This window comes from Panthera leo, chromosome D1 (assembly GCF_018350215.1).
Source record: "Panthera leo isolate Ple1 chromosome D1, P.leo_Ple1_pat1.1, whole genome shotgun sequence".
NCBI classification, from domain to species: domain Eukaryota; kingdom Metazoa; phylum Chordata; class Mammalia; order Carnivora; family Felidae; genus Panthera; species Panthera leo.
Genome location: NC_056688.1, coordinates 68,953,044 through 68,963,943, shown reverse-complemented (window position 1 = coordinate 68,963,943; position 10,900 = coordinate 68,953,044).

Genomic DNA, 10,900 nt, shown 5'->3' with positions numbered 1-10,900 from the left:
AATGGTAAATACCCCTGTATATGGAATGGATGATTTTTCTTTTCGCAAGTGTTTTTTCTTTTCTTTAGTTTTTAAAGAACTAAAATTTTTTTAGTTATTTATATATTTATTTCTATATATATATTTATATATATTCTATATATATATAGTTCCTTATATATTTATATATATATATATATTTGCTGAAAGCAAATATAAAATTGTCAGTGTATCTAGATGTATTATATATGGCAACTGTAAAAAAGAAAGAGGAAGGTAATGGTTGTAAGACATCTCCATTTTACTTGATATGATAAAGTATTTATTCTAAAGAGGCTGTGAAGTTAGTCATGTATATTGTAATCCCTAGAGTAACCATTAAATTTGAACTTATTTATTTCTGGAGACATTCATTGGCCTGAAATCTACCCTGTTAATAGCCCTTCCAACTGTCTGAATCAATGTTTGCATGGTGTATATTTTTCCATCTTTTTATTTTTATTATTATATTTAAAATTTACTTTTTTTTTTAACTGAGAGAGAGAGAGAACAGGGGAGAGGGGCAGAGAGAGAGAGAGAATCTTAAGCAGGCTTCCTGCTGAGTGTGGATACCAATGTGGGGCTCAATCACTGAGATCACAAACTGTGTGATCGTGACCTGAGCCAAAACCAAGAGTCAGACACTTAACCGACTGAGCCATTCAGGCACCCCGATATATCTCTTTATTGAAGTGAGTTTCTTATAGGCAACACACAGTTGGACTTCACATGTTTTTATCCAAAATGATAATTTTTACCTCTTAATTCGGGCAATTAGACCATTTATATTTAATATGATTACTGATACAGTTAGATTTAAGTCTATCATCTTTTTTTTCCTATTTGTGCACTCTATGCTTTGTTACCTTTTCCCTCTTATGCTAACTTCTTTTGGATTTTTTAAACTTTTTTTAAAGTTTATTTATTTATTTTGAGGGGTGGGGAAGGGCAGAGAGGGAGGGACAGAGAGAATCCCAAGCAGGCTCCATGCTATCAGTGCAGAGCCTGATGTGGGGTTCAACCTCATGATTATGAGATCATGAACTGACCTGAGCTGAAATCAAGAGTCATATGCTTAACTAACTAAGGTATCCAGGCATCCCTCTTTTGAATTAATTGAATATTTTTTTGTGATTTCATCTCCTATATTACAATATTAGCTATAACTCTTTATTGTTTTAGAAATTACTATAGGGTTTATAATATACATCTTTCACTTTTCACATTCTAGCTTCAAATGATGTTATACCACTTCATATATAGTAACAACGTTTCAATAGTATGCTTCCACTTCTTTCCTTCTATACTTTGTGCAATTGTTGTCATATATTATGTTGTTAAACTCACATTAAATAGTAATTGCTTTTGTCTGGAGTCAATTACCATTACAGGCATTGATATACGAGAGGAATCTTATATATTTATGTATGTAGTTACCATTTGCAATACTCTTTCTTCCTTTGTATAAACCCACATTTTCATCTGATAACCCTTTGTTTCTGCCTGAAGGATGTTTTAAAATATTTCTTGTAGTGTGGTTCTGCTGGTAGAGAATTTTTTCAGCTTTTTAATATCTGAAAATCATCTAGTTTACTTTCATTTTTTGAAAGATATTTTTGCTGGGTATAGAATTGTAGGATGACAGTTTATTTTCTTTTGGCATTTTATTCATTATTTTATTTTTAAAAAATATTTATTTTGAGTCATACAGAAGCAGCACAAGCAGAGAAGGGGCAGAGAGAGAGAGAGGTGGGGGGGGGGAGGGAGAATCTCAAGCAGGCTCCACTCTGTCAGCACAGAGCCTTATGTGGAGCTTGATCTCAGGAACTGTGAGATCATCTCCTTAGTTGAAACCAAGAGTCAGTCACCCAGGTGCCCCTTCTTTCAGCATTTTAAAGATGTTATTTGTTGTCTTCTCACTTACATTGTTTCTGGCAAGTTATCTTTGTTTCCATATATGTCATATATTGTTTTGTTTTAATTTTTTTAAGCTGGCTGCTTTTAGGTTATTTAGTTTTGTCACTGGTTTTGAACAAATTTGATTATGATGGACCTTGGTATAGTTTTCTTCAAATTTCTTGTGCTTGGAGTTTGTTGAAATTCTTGGCTCTATTGACTTACAGTTTTCATCAAATTTTGAAAGATTATGGCCATTTTTTCTGTAAATATTTTTCTACTATCACATTTTCTCTCCTTCAAGGACTTTAACTACAAACACATTAGCCACTTACCGTTTTCCCACAGCTTATTAAGAAAATTTTCTTTTTCTTCTTTTGGATAGTTTCTATTGTTCCATCTCTAGGTTCACTAACCTTTTTTTTCCTGCAAAATCTAATTTGCCATTACTTTTATCCAGTGTATTTTCCAACACACGTTATAGTTTTCTTCTCTAGAATTTTTAGTTGGTTCTTTTTTTTCATATATCTTTCATACTTTCATTTAATTTTTCTTAACATGAGGAATATAGTTATAATAACTGTTTTTTTAATTTTTTAATGTTTATTTGTGAGAGAGAAAGACCGAGTGTGAGTAGGGGAGAGGCAGAGAGAGGGGGAGGCACAGAACTCAAAGTAGGCTCTAGGCTCCATCCTGTCAGCTCAGAGCCCAGCATGAAGCTCGAACCCACGAGCCATGAGATCATGACCTGAGCTGAGGTTGGACACTCAACTGACTGAGCTACTCAGGTGCCCCATTATAGTAACTGTTTTAATGACTATGTTTGCTAATTCTAATATCTGTGTTACATCTGGTTTGTTTCTATTAATTAATTAATTTCTCAATATGGGTCCTGTTTCCTTCCTCTTTTATATTTGGGAATTTGGGGTTGGATTATAGACATCATAAATTTTTCCGTAATGCATGTTGAATATTTTTGTTCTTGCCCTTTGTTCTGGGGCACACTTAAGACACTTGGAACAATTTGAGCTTTTCAGGTTTTGCTTCTAAGCATTTTTTTTCAATGTTTATTTATTTTTGAGAGACAGAGACAGCGTGAGTGGGGGGAGGACAGAGAGAGAGGGAGACACAGAATCCAAAGCAGGCTCTAGGCTCTGAGCTGTCAGCACACAGCCTGATGCAAGGCTGGAACTCATGAACTGTGAGATCATGACCTGAACTGAAGTTGGATGCTTAACTGACTGAGCCACTCAGGTGCCCCTTTAGTTTTGCTTTTAAAATTTATTAGTCAGAGGAGCCTGGGTGGCTTACTCCGTTATGCACCTGACTCTTGATTTCAGCTCAGGTCATGATCTTACAGTTTGTTAATTTGAGCCCTGCTTAGGGTTCTGTACTGGCAGTGCAGAGCTTGTTTGGAATTCTTGCCACCACCACTCCCCTCACCAAAATAAATAAATGAACATAAAAAGTAAAAACAATAAAATTTATTAGGCAAAACTGAAGTAGTGCACAGTAGAGGACTAATAATTCTCCACTATTGAGACAAGAGACTTCTGTATATCCTACCTCACATTCTGAGAATCATAAAGTTTCTCAATCTAGGTGGTGGGATCAGGCACCATTCCTAGCTATAAGTGAGCACTGGGCATTGTTACTTCTAAATTCTTTAGAAAGTTCTTTCCCTAGAGATGGCTAGTTTTGTCACACACACGTACTTATAGTCAACTGAAAACTCGAGGGACCCCTCTGCAGATCCCTGAGTTCTCTGTGTTACTCCATTTTCTCTTGTACTATGTCCATCAATACAAGTCACCTTAGTTTCCCCAGGGTCTCAGCTATATCTCCTTAACTCAAGGATTATTTCCTTTTGATGAACTGGCCCCTTTATCATTATTAAGTGTCCTTTTTGTATCCATGGCAATATTCTTTGTTCTACATCTTGATATCATTACTGATGTATCATCCTTCTAAGTATTCTACTCAATTCCCTTGAATTGTGAGGGTTTTCATGCTGGCTGGCAGGAAAATGAACTATTCCTGGCTCCGTGTGAGCTTTGGGGATTGATCCCTCTGATCTTTTTGGTTGATTCTTTCCCCAACTTTTGTGTAGTTTCCTCACAAGCACACTCTGAGCTGTACTCAGCTGAAGACTCAAGAGGCTCTGATGATCTCTAGAGCTCACTCTTGGTGTATTTTTCTCTTCTCTGGTTCCTTGTCCTGTGAGCTCTAGCTGCTCAGGCCTCCCTTTCTCCTAGCTCTCTCTTCTCAACTCACAAGGTCTGCAAACCTCCAACTCAATTCTCCCTTCCCGTGTTGTGGCCTGGAAATTCCCTCCAAGAAGTAATCTGTGGCAGTTGGTGGGTTTCTATTCTATGTTCCCCCTCTCTTAAGTGTCACTGTCCAGAGCTGCCAAATGTTCTATGTCTGCAAACCATTGTTTAATATATTTTGTCCTTTTTTTCTTTTTTTGGTCATTTCAGATGGAAGGGCAAATCCAATTTTCTGTTACTCCACATTGCCCTAAGTGGACGTTTTTATCTTTAATAACTTCAGACGTATCTATTTTATGTATCTAAGGTTTTTGGTGATTATGTTGTGTTCTATGTGGTGCATACTGTTGTTTATTCATGGTGAATTATGTTTTCAAGTGTTTCACATTGTTATTTCTTGTCATGAGCTCATTTTCAGTTGTGGGTTTTTTTTTCTGTCAGAATCTAGTGCAGCCTGTGTTGAGAGCGTATCCCTCCAGATAGTTTTCTGTTTTCTTTTACTAGATTATGTTAATTTCTCAGCTGCACAATGTTCCCACAGATAAAGTGCCATTAAAAGATGAGCTCACAAAATATGCAAAATAATTGTTTTTAGACACTGGACATCACTGGTGTCCTCAGATCACATGGAGAATGTAAAGTTGAAGTCCAAACTCATGTACAGTGTGGGCCCACATTTTTGCATTGTCAAGAGAGACCTTTCTTTTTCAATCCAGAGCCTAAGAAAAGACTGACAAACTTTCTTAAGATCTTTGCATGCTGATAGTTTTTTTCCACTAGACGGTGATATTTCATTTCTAACTCCTAGCATTAATGGGGCTTTTGTAGCCTCACAAGAGTGTTAAAACCCCAATCCCTAGATCACTAAAAATAACATCTCTTTTCTTTCTCTAAAATCAGTTCCCATATTTATTATTCCAATTTTCAGTTTCCTAGCATGTGGAAATTTCTCTCTTTCTTATGGTGTTAGATACTTAAAAAAGTATATGTTTAAACTATTTTATGGTTTTAACCACACACACACACACACACACACACACACACACACTCTTTTGAGATAATTATATATTTTCTTTTTGATTCCTAGTTAGTGGCAAAACTTATGGAGGCTTCCAACCTTCAGTTATTTGAAGTTAAAAAATAAGTGTCTAAATACAGGTAAGAGAAAGGATATTAATAAAGATATTGTCAGTAATTAAAGGAAATGGTGTTCAGGTAATGGGCCCAGGGAATGAAAAAAGTGAGAAAAGAGGAATGGGGTCAGGCAGATGAGCATAGGTATAATAAAACTAATAATCACCATTTATTGGGTGCTGACTATGTGCAAGGCATTTTACATGTGGTGTCTCATTGACCCTTCCTTTAGGAAGGTAATAGTATCCCCAAGGTCCAGAGAAGAGATGTAGAGCTCAGGGAATGTAAGAGAGCTGATTTTAATTGGATCTATCTATTTTTTCCCACTAAACTATGCTGCCTTTCAGATGTGTAGAGCACATTGGATTCTTGTGAGAAAGAATAAAGGTAAGATTATTATAGTCTCTTTGAATGAACATTTTGCTCCTAATCTGACTGTTATTTTGTAGTAAGAGTGTGCTACCATACATAATACATATACATATACAGTTGACCCTGGAACAACACAGGTTTGAACTGCTTGGGTCCACTTATATGCAGATTTTCAAAAAAATAAATACAGTACAGTGCTATAAATGTATTTCCTCTTATGATTTTCTTAATAATGTTTTCTTTTCTCTAGCTTACTTTATTTTAAGAATACAGTATACAGGGACACCTGGGTGGCTCAGTTGGTTAAGTGTCCAACTCTTTTTTTTTTAAATTTATATTTTGATGTTTATTTTTGAGACAGAGAGAGAGCATGAACGGGGGAGGGTCAGAGAGAGAGGGAGACACAGAATCCGAAGCAGGCTCCAGGCTCTAAGCTGTCAGCACAGAGCCTGACGCGGGGCTCCAACACACAGACCATGAGATCATGACCTGAGCTGCAGTCAGAAGCTCAACCGACTGAGCCACTCAGGCACCCCTTAAGCGTCCAACTCTTGATCTCAGTTCAGGGTTGTGAGTTCAAGCCCTACTTTGGGCTCTACGCTGGGTGTAGAGCCTACTTAAAAAAATATACAGTATATAATACATGTAACATACAAAATATGTGCTAATTGACTGTTTTATGTTATTGGTAAGGTTTCAGTCAATAGTAGGCTATTGGTAGTTAAGTTTTGGGGGAGTCAAAAGTTATATGCAGATTTTTGACTGTGTGGGGGATCAGCACCCTAACCCCTGCATTATTCAAGATACAACTCCACATATATATGTATATATGTATATACATACATACACACACATATATATACTGATTATTTATATGATAATAATGATAATTTTATCTGCATCTATATTTATATATCTCCAAAGCAGGATTTTTAATACTGATTCAGGCAACATTATACTATTAGGTCTGTCTGATTTGTTAGTGGGATCAGCTGGATGCCAGGCCTGGACACTCTTGAGTAAGGCTCAGCAAAATTTTTAAAGGGCAAGATAATAAATATTTTTGGTTTTGTGGGCCATGCGTTCTTTTGTTGCAACGACTCAATTCTGCTGTTGTAGCATGAAATTAGCTATAAACAATAGCTAGATAAAAGGGCGTGGCCATCTTCCAACTACATTTTATTTATAAATCAGGCCATGGGCCTGATCCTTTTGCTCTTAAGTCCCTTCCATGATGAAATGCCAGACTGACATAAATGCATCCATAAACCAAGGCTTTCACTGTACACATGAAACTCTCAAAGGCTGAGTCAGGTAGAGAGGATCTGGATGGCAACTCTCAGAACTCTGCGAGAGTGCAGAGAAAATGAGCTCTGGCACACAACGCTTATTATCTTATCACAGCCTGGCTGCAAAGAGAAGGTGAGCATCGTCGGTATTGGCTAAGGAGATTTTCATAAAGATAATATTATTCCACAGATTTTGAAAGCATCCTTGTCATCCCAGAGCCTGGTAGGGCTGGTACAATGACCAAAGTGAGATTATAGTTTATGTGTTAGAAAAATGGGCAAGATTTAAAGAAAGTCTTTTTTTTTTTTTTTTTAAATAGTTAGACTTAGTTTTAATTTTGATAGTTTACAAGGCTGGGCCAAATAGTGATTTTCCAGTTATGATAAATTTGCTTTTGAGTGTCATTGAACTCAGTTTCATCAGGGGTGTAACAGGTTGGGCTGAATTCACATTGGTACCCGCAGACCTGATTTGGCTACTCAGAATCCTGTCCCAGGCAACAAGGTTTGATGGATTCACTGTGCGTATAGCATACCATTTACAGAGAGCAGTATGGTGTTTGGTTTGCTTCTGGTTTGGACCAGGACTTTCTTATTTAGCTTTTTTGTGTGTTTCCTTCTTAGAGTTTCTAATTACCTTTCTGTTTTGTGTTGGCAAAAAGATAATGTGCCTTTATCTTATAATACAATCTATCTAGCTTCCATTTTTTTTATTAAAAATTTTTTTTAATGTTTAAAAAACATTTTTGAGAAAGAGAGAGAGAGAGACAGAGTGTAAGTGTGGGAGGGGCAGAGAGAGAGAGGGAGATACAGAATTGGAAGCAGGCTCCAGGCTCTGAGCTGTCAGCACCCAGCCTGATGCGGGGCTCGAACCTACGAGCAGTGAGATCATGACCTGAGCCGAAGTCGGACACTTAACCGACTGAGACACCCAGGTGCCCCTCCAGCTTCCATTTTTAAATATAATTTTCTATTTAATTTTTTGAATAAGGAATACATTCCCACAAGTTAAAGATCAGGAATTCTAAAACAACGCCCTTCCCACTTCCTTCTTATAGTTGCTCAGTTCCCACAATAGGTATCTATTTTTATCAGTTTCTTAATAATCCTTTCATTGAACTTTTATGCATATATAAGCCAGAGTGCCTAATTATTTTTTCTTTTTTCCCCTTTATACACAAGGGACAACATAAGTATTTTTCTGCGTCTTGCTCTTCACTTAACAGTATATCTTGGCAATCCTTTTGTGTTAATTCATAAAGAGCTTTATCATGTGTTTTTACAGCTGTACAATTTTCCATTGTATAAATAATCATGATATATTTAATTCTCATTTTATTGACATTCCAATCTTTGGCTAATGCTGACAATGTTACGATGAGTAACCCTGTCTGTCATTTTACATGTGCCCAAGTATAGGACAAATTCCTAAGAGTGAATTTCTGGATCAAAGGTTATGTCCATTTGAATTCTCATAATTATTACCAGTTTGTCCTCTATATAGGTTGTACCAACTAAACCTGGTAGAAGTGTATGGAAATACATGTTTCCTCAGCTATTCTAAAAACTATTATAAAAACTTGGATTTTGCTAGTCTGATAGGAGAGATGTAGTATCTAAGTATAGACTTAGTACCCATTCTTTTCATTATGAATCAAGTTGAGCACCTTCTCATTTGTTTTATGAACTGCCTATATATTTTTCTGTGAATTTTTGTGTCCTTTGAACATTTTTTTAATTGGAGTTTAGTCTTTTCCTCATCTGTGTCTGGACATTTTTATTCTAGGGAGATTAGCTTTCTGCTCTCATGAATTGCAAATATTTTCCTGATTTGTCATTTATCTTTTGCTATTTTGATTATTTAGCAAGTTAAATTTGACTTTGATTATAGTAATTCTTTTTTGCCTTAAAGTAGTTTGTTGTTGTTTGTTTTCGTTATTTTTTTTCTGTGGTCTGTAGTCAAATTTAACAATGCTTATTTGTGGCTTTTAGATTTTATCCCTTAATTAGAAAGGTCTTCTCTATTCCAAGGGCCTAAAAATATTCTCCACTATTTTTCTCTACTACTTTTTATTATCTGATCTTTTAGGATTTATTCTCAAATACCATGTGAGATATGGACCTAACTACAGTCTATCCTTATTCACAGAGACTGTATATACAAATTCATTTCCTTGCTAAAATCCATTTGTAACCCCAAATCAATACTTGCAGTGCCTTGGCTGACATTTGCCAACCCATAAGGCTTGGCAAAACTTTGAGTTGCCTGACACCTGCATGTTCCCAGCTGAGGCTGAACAAGGTGATACTCTGCTTTCTTGTTTCAGCCTTTGCACTGTGAACAAATGCCCCTTTTGTGGTCTAATTAAGTGCCCCATTTTTCACATTTCTGCACTGTTTGTTGGTGATTTTGCAGTTTAAAATGGCCCCCAAGTGTAGCGCTGGAGTGCTGTCTAGTGTTTTAAGTAAATAAGGTTATGATGTGCCTTATGAAGAAAATATGGATGGAGGCTGAGGATTGAGCTGATTGGGCATGGGGGCAACCAGGTTCGGGCACAGCCAACTGATTTGCAGGGCCATGCTCTTCACCAGATGTCTCGCCGCATTATATGGAGGAATAGTGGGAATGGGGACTGGATTATTGTAGCCTCAAATATTGAAATACCAAGGTACAGAAAGGAGGTAACTTACAGAACAAATTTGATATGATTCTTCTTTACTTGAGGAGGACCTCATGGTATCATTGACACTGTGGAGACTGGAACTGGACTGGAATATGGTGACAGAGGAGTCACCTTTATTTCAAGAGACAGCCCTGTGAGAAGGGGCAGGGGTGGAGTATGGGTCACTTGAGCGAGAATCAGTGAGCTTGGGGGTGATAAGGAGACCTGTGGGACTCTGTGGCAGGCCACATGGCCATGGGGAGACATTGAATGATGCCATTGGATCCAACCAACAGAAAGGACGCAAATGACACCTGTAGCCAAGACAGGGAATCACCTATCTGCATCCTTTCCCAAAACCTCAGATTCAGCTACCAGCAGGATGATTGACATGCAGATCTGTCAATGATTCCATCTCCAAGAATCCTAAGAACACATTCAACTGTTTCTTATTCTGATCGATGAGGAGAGATTGGCTGGCTTACTAGGCCTGGGAGGGAGCTATGTTGTAGATAGCTATAACACTATACAAATGATTTGGTAAAGTGACCACATTATCTCCCTTCATTAGAGATTAGGGTAGTCCGATGTGTACCCTAAAATTCAGGGTGAAAGATTCTAGATAGGTTAAAAGCAACACAGGCATGAATGTATAGATTGAAACTGTGAAAAAGAAAAAAAAATACAGGGAAGTTAAGAGATGCAGAAGATAATTGACGTTAATTGTGTGACAACTATGTCTCTCTGCTTTACACACATGTTATGGCTCAGGAATAGACCATGAAGACAATGAAGCATAATAGAAAGTCTAGAAACAGACTCTTGTATTTATGGAAATCTAATTTATGACAAACATAGCACATCAAAGAGTAGTGATAGGAACACTGGGTCTCCACTTAAGAAGTTAGAGCCCAAGTTACATCTTGAAATAGGTTCCAGATGGAATATGGAGTTAAACATAAAAATAAAACGTTAGACGAAAAGAACAGAATATTTTATCAATGTGAGTAGGAAAGGACACAAAACTCAGAAGGCATATGTAGAAAGAAACTGATGAATTAGATTATATCAAATTTTAAAACTTTTGAGTAACAAAATGTATCCTATTGAAAATACAGCCTTGGTGAAACTCTGCCACATTTGTGATAACATTCAGTGTTCCTAAAAATCAGTAACTAAAAGACAGAGAACCCAATAGAAAAAAATGGGCAAAGAAAATGAGCAGGCAATTCATAGAAAAATACAAGTCACCAGTAAT